Source organism: Sphaeramia orbicularis, chromosome 4 (assembly GCF_902148855.1).
Source record: "Sphaeramia orbicularis chromosome 4, fSphaOr1.1, whole genome shotgun sequence".
In the NCBI taxonomy this organism is placed as follows: domain Eukaryota; kingdom Metazoa; phylum Chordata; class Actinopteri; order Kurtiformes; family Apogonidae; genus Sphaeramia; species Sphaeramia orbicularis.
Window position 1 is genome coordinate 59370463 of NC_043960.1, and position 9902 is coordinate 59380364.

Sequence of the window (9902 nt, forward strand, 5' to 3'; positions counted from 1 at the left end):
ATGCTGCAGAAGCCTGGAGGTGTTTAACAGTCTGTTCTGTTCCCGTGATCGTGGATGTTATGGAAGGTGATTAGTGCCGCTTTCAGACTGGGAATTCAATGGATCTGATCACGTGACTTCCATACACTGTTAAAAAAAACAAAAAAAACAAAAACAAAACAGTATTATTCCAGCAGCACGGGTGCCGAAAAAATACTGTAAAATAACGGAAAATAACCATTTCATAACGTATGGTAATTTTCCATAATTAGTACAGTTTTTTAATTAATACAGTTTTTTTGCCCCAACTTTACATGAGATTTTGCTTTTTTTTTTTTTTTTTTTTTTAACTTTTTAATGTTTAATAAAGAATATTTACATGTATTAAAACAATCCAATTCCCTATAAATATATATATATGTAAATAATTTTCAGTGAGACTCAGTTGTCCAATCCACTGATAAAAACTGTATTTGGACAGTTTATCAGTGCTTATACATGTTATACATTCAAAAAATACATTTATTCAACATTTTTGTTGTGAAACCTCCTGTAATTACACAAGATATCTGTCAATTAACAAACAAGTCTGGTTCAACTGACAGAACAAATACTTCTGTTACCGTTAATTGTCAGTAATTTTATCTGGTTTAATTTTTTTTTTTTTTTTTTTACAGTATTAAACTTTAAATTAACAGTTTAATCTCATGAATAGAAAGAAATATTTGTGAACTTACAATACATTTGTAAATGTATTTTAACTGTATTTTTCTGTGAGAAAAGAAAAAAAAAATCTTTTAAAAAATGGAAATTTATGGTTCTTCACAGTTCCAGTTTTTTCGCGTTATTTTCCATTTGACATATAAAACCACAGTCTGTTTTGTCATTTCATTAATATTTTCCTGTATCTGAAAAATACAGGAAAAATCTGTCAATAAACAGTGAAAATTCTGTTAAATTACAGATTTTTTTTACAGTGCATTCTCTCACATTTACGCTATAACATTAAAATGTGGACAAAAAACCCAACCAAACACTGAACCACAAAACATCCAACATGTTAATGGATGGATATTTAAAAAAAAAAAAAAAAAGGTACTAGAAAAACATCCCCAAAAACCTAATGAAACAACACACACAAATCGTAGGCCCATTAGGACCAAAAACAAACAAACAAACAAACAAACAAACAAAAACCACTGAACAATACACAATAAAGTTGTAAAATACCAAGATAAAACCAATATGATTAATAAAAAGAGTTGTAATATTATGAGAATGAAGTCATAATTTATAAATGTGCCATTATTCTATGTAGGTATTTTAAAGCTAAATTTTAAATGTATATTTTACTTTATTTTTTAAATTAGCCTTAGATTTTAGTGGATTTTAATGGATTCATTTATTTATTAGTTATTTATTCCTTATTGCTGTGGCTAGTACAGGACCTCAGTAACTAGTTTCATTCTTTCTCTGTGACGGAACAATAAATAAACTCCTTTGAATCCTGAAAAGGTGGAATAATATATGAAAAAAATATCCTAAAAAAAACAAACAAAAATTAAAGCTGCAAGCAGCATTGGCGGGACCTCGCACGGGCGTTCTGCCTCCCCCGCGATCCGCCTCCCGTGCGATCTGCCTTCCCGCGATCGCCCCGTGACTGTCGACGCCTCAGCTCCACTCACACCTGTCCGTCCCCATACCAGTTCTCATCCTTAGTGTCTGTCCTCCTTACATCTGTACAGAACACCAGTGACCCTCTGCTGAAACCACCATCACCTTTAAAATGAGACTTTTAATTTGGAAACCCTACTGTGTGTATGTGCATATGTTTTGTATGTGAGAGAAAGAATCAGTTTGAAACATGAAGTGAAATTGGGTGAATAATTGAGCATGAAAGTGATGATTTACCACATTTAAGGCTTTTATTTTGGAAAAACCCTATTGTGTGAGGATGTGTGTCTGTGAGAAAGAGTACTTTTGAATGAAGAAACATTGTACAAACAGTTGAGCGTTTGGTCGTAAAAATGAAAAGAAGTTATGTAATAGACATTTTGTATTATTCTTAATTGGGGTTTTATGTTGAAAAAATGTACTCCGTGTACTTTTGAATGTGTGCAAAATTTCCAATATCCACAATACAATGCAGTAAAACCTGTTTTAAAATAAAATAAAAAAAAAAATAAAAAAAAAATCTTGGACTGCCTGGAACTTGAACCCAGATCCTCTTGTTTCATAGGCAGCTCCATGAACCACTGCACTAAGGACAGACATATACAGCTGTGCACCAGGAAGAGTTTTATAGGGACTTTGTCATTGTTAAAAGTGAAACTAAACATACTCTTCAAAAAATCGCCATTATTCCAGAACCGTAGGTCGTATCTGAAAAATTCTTTCACTTTTGGATTCTGCAGACTTGTGGGAATTTAATGAGGTATAAGTTTTGTGTCAAAACTCTGAAATGAATAAGCAGTAATTGCAGAAACGTAGAGTAACTTTCAAAGGCAGATTGCCAACTTCCTGTTGGAGTTAGCTCATGAGTGTCAGTGTATGATTTGTCGGCTCAATCAGACCAACATTTTGGCATTTGTTTCATGTTTCTGTCACATTCCTACTGGCCGCTAGGGCAGATTTGGTGTGTTTTTTAGTACAAGGTGGCGCTACAGAGTCCATTTTGGTACCCAAGGGGTTAATTTTGATTGTATGAAAGTGTTCACCAGCCATGACATACATGGCAAATTTGGTGAGTTTGGAGCATGTTCAGGGGGTCAAAATCCAGGTCAAAGTGGTGTGTGAATAATAATATAAAAACGAATGAATAACAATAGGGTCTTTCTTACAGGAGAGGCCTCTCACTGTGTGACAGGGCCTGACCTTTAGGATCAGCCCCTAAAAAAACAAAACATCTGAACCATCTGATGATGGTTACCATGGAAACAGAGGCTGTAGTTTGACTGGGGTCTGGTTATGACTTTGGACTGAAAATGAGTCAAAGGGTTCAAAGAGTCAAAGAGTGGACACAAACAGTCTGTCCAAAAACAGTCTGTCCAAAAGCAGTCTGTCCAAACACAAACAGTCTGTCCAAAAACAGTCTGTCCAAAAGCAGTCTGTCCAAACACAGTCTGTCCAAACAAAACAGTCTGTCCAAAAACAGTGTCCAAACACAGTCTGTCCAAACACAGTCTGTCCAAACACAAACAGTCTGTCCAAAAACAGTCTGTCCAAACAAAAACAGTCTGTCCAAAAGCAGTCTGTCCAAACACAGTCTGTCCAAACACAGTCTGTCCAAACAAAAACAGTCTGTCCAAAAACAGTCTGTCCAAACACAGTCTGTCCAAACACAGTCTGTCCAAAAACAGTCTGTCCAAACACAAACAGTCTGTCCAAAAACAAACAGTCTGTCCAAAAAAAACAGTCTGTCCAAACACAAACAGTCTGTCCAAACACAAACAGTCTGTCCAAAAACAAACAGTCTGTCCAAAAACAGTCTGTCCAAACACAAACAGTCTGTCCAAAAACAGTCTGTCCAAACACAAACAGTCTGTCCAAACATAAACAAACAGTCTGTCCAAACCAACAAAACAGTCTGTCCAAACACAAACAAACAGTCTGTCCAAACATAAACAGTCTGTCCAAACACAAACAAACAGTCTGTCCAAACACAAACAGTCTTTCCAAACACAAACAGTCTGTCCAAACACAAACAGTCTGTCCAAACACAAACAGTCTGTCCAAAAACAGTCTGTCCAAACCAAACAGTCTGTCCAAAAACAGTCTGTCCAAACACAAACAGTCTGTCCAAACACAAACAGTCTGTCCAAGAACAAACAGTCTGTCCAAACACAGTCTGTCCAAACACAAACAGTCTGTCCAAACACAAACAGTCTGTCCAAAACAGTCTGTCCAAACACAAACAGTCTGTCCAAACACAAACAGTCTGTCCAAACACAAACAGTCTGTCCAAAAACAGTCTGTCCAAACACAAACAGTCTGTCCAAAAACAAACAGTCTGTCCAAACACAAACAGTCTGTCCAAAACAGTCTGTCCAAAAAAAAACAGTCTGTCCAAACACAACAGTCTGTCCAAAAACAAACAGTCTGTCAAAAAAAAACAGTCTGTCCAAACACAAAAGTCTGTCCAAAAACAAACAGTCTGTCCAAACACAGTCTGTCAAAAAAAAAACCCAGTCTGTCCAAAAACAAACAGTCTGTCCAAAAACAGTCTGTCAAAAAAAAACCCAGTCTGTCCAAAAACAGTCTGTCCAAACACAAACAGTCTGTCCAAAAACAGTCTGTCCAAACACAAACAGTCTGTCCAAAAACAGTCTGTCCAAACACAAACAGTCTATCCAAACACAAACAGTCTGTCCAAAACAAACAGTCTGTCCAAACACAAACAGTCTGTCCAACACAACAGTCTGTCCAAAAAACAACAGTCTGTCCAAAAACAGTCTGTCCAAACACAAACAGTCTGTCCAAACACAAACAGTCTGTCCAAAAACAAACAGTCGTCCAAAAACAAACAGTCTGTCCAAACCAGTCTGTCCAAACACAAACAGTCTGTCCAAAAACAGTCTGTCCAAACACAAACAGTCTGTCCAAACACAAACAGTCTGTCCAAACACAAACAGTCTGTCCAAAAACAGTCTGTCCAAACACAAACAGCTGTCCAAAAACAAACAGTCTGTCCAAAACAAACAGTCTGTCCAAACACAAACAGTATGTCCAAAAACAAACAGTCTGTCCAAAAAAAAAACAGTCTGTCCAAACACAAACAGTCTGTCCAAAAACAGTCTGTCCAAAAACAAACAGTCTGTCAAAAAAAACAGTCTGTCCAAACAAACAGTCGTCCAAAACAAACAGTCTGTCCAAACACAGTCTGTCAAAAAAAAAACCCCTTTCTGTCCAAAAACAAACAGTCTGTCCAAAAACAAACAGTCTGTCAAAAAAAAAACCAGTCTGTCCAAACACAAACAGTCTGTCCAAACACAGTCTGTCCAAAAACACAGTCTGTCCAAACACAAACAGTCTGTCCAAAAACAGTCTGTCCAAAAGCAGTCTGTCCAAACACAGTCTGTCCAAAAAAAACAGTCTGTCCAAAAAACAGTCTGTCCAAACACAAACAGTCTGTCCAAAAGCAGTCTGTCCAAACACAGTCTGTCCAAACAAAAACAGTCTGTCCAAAAGCAGTCTGTCCAAACACAGTCTGTCCAAACACAGTCGTCCAAACAAAAACAGTCTGTCCAAACACAGTCTGTCCAAACACAGTCTGTCCAAAAACAGTCTGTCCAAACACAAACAGTCTGTCCAAAAACAAACAGTCTGTCCAAAAAAAACAGTCTGTCCAAACACAAACAGTCTGTCCAACACAAACAGTCTGTCCAAAAACAAACAGTCTGTCCAAAAACAGTCTGTCCAAACACAAACAGTCTGTCCAAAAACAGTCTGTCCAAAACAAACAGTCTGTCCAAACACAAACAAACAGCTGCCCAAACATAAACAGTCTGTCCAAACATAAACAAACAGTCTGTCCAAACACAAACAAACAGTCTGTCCAAACACAAACAACAGTCTGTCCAAACATAAACAGTCTGTCCAAACACAAACAAACAGTCTGCCCAAACATAAACAGTCTGTCCAAACACAAACAAACAGTCTGTCCAAACACAAACAAACAGTCTGTCCAAACACAAACAGTCTTTCCAAACACAAACGTCTGTCCAACAAAACAGTCTGTCCAAAAACAGTCTGTCCAAACAAACAGTCTGTCCAAAAACAGTCTGTCCAAAACAAACAGTCTGTCCAAACACAAACAGTCTGTCCAAGAACAAACAGTCTGTCCAAACACAGTCTGTCCAAACACAAACAGTCTGTCCAAACACAAACAGTCTGTCCAAAAACAGTCTGTCCAAACACAAACAGTCTGTCCAAACACAAACAGTCTGTCCAAACACAAACAGTCTGTCCAAAAACAGTCTGTCCAAACACAAACAGTCTGTCCAAAACAAACAGTCTGTCCAAACACAAACAGTCTGTCCAAAAACAAACAGTCTGTCCAAAAAAAAAAACAGTCTGTCCAAACACAAACAGTCTGTCCAAAAACAAACAGTCTGTCAAAAAAAAACAGTCTGTCCAAACACAAAAAGTCTGTCCAAAAACAAACAGTCTGTCCAAACACAGTCTGTCAAAAAAAAACCCAGTCTGTCCAAAACAAACAGTCTGTCCAAAACAAACAGTCTGTCAAAAAAAAACCCAGTCTGTCCAAAAAACAGTCTGTCCAAACACAAACAGTCTGTCCAAAACAGTCTGTCCAAACACAAACAGTCTGTCCAAAAACAGTCTGTCCAAACACAAACAGTCTATCCAAACACAAACAGTCTGTCCAAAAACAAACAGTCTGTCCAAACACAAACAGTCTGTCCAAACACAACAGTCTGTCCAAAAACAAACAGTCTGTCCAAAAACAGTCTGTCCAAACACAAACAGTCTGTCCAAACACAAACAGTCTGTCCAAAAACAAACAGTCTGTCCAAAAACAAACAGTCTGTCCAAACACAGTCTGTCCAAACACAAACAGTCTGTCCAAAAACAGTCTGTCCAAACACAAACAGTCTGTCCAAACACAAACAGTCTGTCCAAACACAAACAGTCTGTCCAAAAACAGTCTGTCCAAACACAAACAGTCTGTCCAAAAACAAACAGTCTGTCCAAAAACAAACAGTCTGTCCAAACACAAACAGTATGTCCAAAAACAAACAGTCTGTCCAAAAAAAAAAACAGTCTGTCCAAACACAAACAGTCTGTCCAAAAACAAACAGTCTGTCCAAAAACAAACAGTCTGTCAAAAAAAAACAGTCTGTCCAAACACAAACAGTCTGTCCAAAAACAACAGTCTGTCCAAACACAGTCTGTCAAAAAAAACCCTTTCTGTCCAAAAACAAACAGTCTGTCCAAAAACAAACAGTCTGTCAAAAAAAAAAACAGTCTGTCCAAACACAAACAGTCTGTCCAAACACAGTCTGTCCAAAAACAAACAGTCTGTCCAAACACAAACAGTCTGTCCAAAAACAGTCTGTCCAAACACAAACAGTCTGTCCAAACACAAACAGTCTGTCCAAAAACAAACAGTCTGTCCAAACACAAACAGTCTGTCCAAAAACAAACAGTCTGTCCAGACACAAACAGTCTGTCCAAACACAAACAGTCTGTCCAAAACAAACAGTCTGTCCAAACACAAACAGTCTGTCCAAACACAAACAGTCTGTCCAAAAACAGTCTGTCCAAACACAAACAGTCTGTCCAAACACAAACAGTCTGTCCAAAAACAACAGTCTGTCCAAACACAGTCTGTCCAAACACAAACAGTCTGTCCAAACACAAACAGTCTGTCCAAAACAGTCTGTCCAAACACAAACAGTCTGTCCAAAAACAGTCTGTCCAAACACAAACAGTCTGTCCAAAAACAAACAGTCTGTCCAAACACAAACAGTATGTCCGAAAACAGTCTGTCCAAACACAGTCTGTCCAAAAACAAACAGTCTGTCCAAACACAAACAGTCTGTCCAAAAACAAACAGTCTGTCCAAAAAAAAACAGTCTGTCCAAACACAAACAGTCTGTCCAAAAACAAACAGTCTGTCCCAAAAAAAACAGTCTGTCCAAAAACAAACAGTCTGTCAAAAAAAAACAGTCTGTCCAAACACAAACAGTCTGTCCAAAAACAGTCTGTCCAAACACAAACAGTCTGTCCAAACACAAACAGTCTGTCCAAAAAAAAAAACAGTCTGTCCAAACACAAACAGTCTGTCCAAAAACAAACAGTCTGTCCAAACACAAACAGTCTGTCCAAAACAAACAGTCTGTCAAAAAAAAAACCGTCTGTCCAAACACAAACAGTCTGTCAAAAAAAAACCAGTCTGTCCAAAAACAAACAGTCTGTCCAAACACAAACAGTCTGTCCAAACACAAACAGTCTTTCTAAAAACAAACAGTCTGTCCAAACACAAACAGTCTGTCCAACCACAAACAGTCTGTCCAAAAACAAACAGTCTGTCCAAACACAAACAGTCTGTCCAAACATAAACAGTCTGTCCAAACACAAACAGTCTGTCCAAACATAAACAGTCTGTCCAACATAAACAAACAGTCTGTCCAAACACAGTCTGTCCAAACACAAACAGTCTGTCCAAACACAAACAGTCTGTCCAACCACAAACAGTCTGTCCAAAAACAAACAGTCTGTCCAAACACAAACAGTCTGTCCAAACATAAACAGTCTGTCCAAACACAAACAGTCTGTCCAAACATAAACAGTCTGTCCAAACATAAACAAACAGTCTGTCCAAACACAGTCTGTCCAAACACAAACAGTCTGTCCAAACATAAACAGTCTGTCCAAACAAACACAAACAGTCTGTCCAAACACAAACAAACAGTCTGTCCAAACACAAACAGTTCCAAACATAACAGTCTGTCCAAACACAAACAGTCATTCCAAACATAAACAGTCTGTCCAAACACAAACAGTCTTTCCAAACAAAACAGTCTGTCCAAACATAGTTTTCCAAACACAAACAGTCTGTCCAAACATAAACAGTCTGTCCAAACATAAACAAACAGTCTTTCCAAACACAAACAGTCTGTCCAAACATAAACAAACAGTCTTTCCAAACACAAACAGTCTGTCCAAACACAAACAGTCTGTCCAAACATAAACAGTCTGTCCAAACATAACCAAACAGTCTGTCCAAACATAAACAAACAGTCTGTCCAAACATAAACAAACAGTCTGTCCAAACATAAACAAACAGTCTTTCCAAACATAAACAAACAGTCTGTCCAAACATAAACAAACAGTCTGTCCAAACAAAACAAACAGTCTGTCCAAACGTGTCCCAGTCCGACTGATTCATGAACTGATCTGACTGAAATGGGTTCACTGGAAATGCTCCACTGGTTTGAATGGGTCAAACACACCTGTGTTCTAGCCCGCCCACTGTGGTGATGCGGCGGTCAGTCCTAGCCCCGCCCACTGTGGTGATACTGTTGTGTCATTGGACTGAACTCATCACATGGTTATACATCCATCTGTTCTGTCTCAGATCAGTCCAACAGGATGTGGACGGACACTGACCTGCACCAATCTGAGTCAAACATATGCCCCGTGGGCGGAGGGGTGGGGGGGTTGAACCCACCCTTTCAGATTAGGAACATCTGACCTCACATGACCTCAGACCACTGGACTGTAGTATGTGGTCTAAACATGTCCACTGTGGACAAAGTGTCTGTGACAGAGGACACACCCATGACGAAGAGATTCAGCTGAGGAATGACAGACAGTGGAATGATACTGAGGATGTGACTGAGGGACACATCTGAGGAAGAACTGGTCATGAAAGTCTCCTTAGGCTTTAAACACGCAGGTCCAGGTCCTCAGGGTCCTGGGTCCACCTGAGGGATCAGGGACAGTCCTCTGAGGACCCCACACACTGGTGGACAGAGAAGACCCCTGAGGAAGAGGACCACTGCAGACAGGTGGGGACCAGGACCAGGACTGTGTGGACTGGGCTTGAGCTCAGAACTGGACCACACTTCGATCCACACATTTGAACTGAAAAACAGATGGACTACCAGGTGACGTTTAAAACCTCTGCCCCGTGAGGGTTGAACTCACGACCTTCAGATTATGAGACTGACGCGCTGCCTACTGCACCAACCAGGCTGAACAGGAGGTTTGGTCACATGACCTCAGACAGTTTTTGGAGCGGTGGACAAAACGTCTGTGACAGACTGACCGTGAACGGACTGAGGTCATGTGACCTGTGGATGTGAGCCTCGTTGGCGCAGTAGGCAGCGCGTCAGTCTCATAATCTGAAGGTCGTGAGTTCAACCCTCACACGGGGCAGAGGTTTTACATGTCACAGG

At 39.3% G+C, this 9902-nt stretch overlaps 1 non-coding gene across 1 annotated transcript; it reads left to right on the forward strand.

Moving 5' to 3' along the window:
- Positions 1-9809: 9809 nt before the first annotated feature.
- Positions 9810-9882, forward strand: trnam-cau (transfer RNA methionine (anticodon CAU)). Its single transcript has one exon. It is a non-coding gene; the product is annotated as a tRNA-Met (tRNA).
- The last annotated feature ends 20 nt before the right edge of the window (positions 9883-9902 follow it).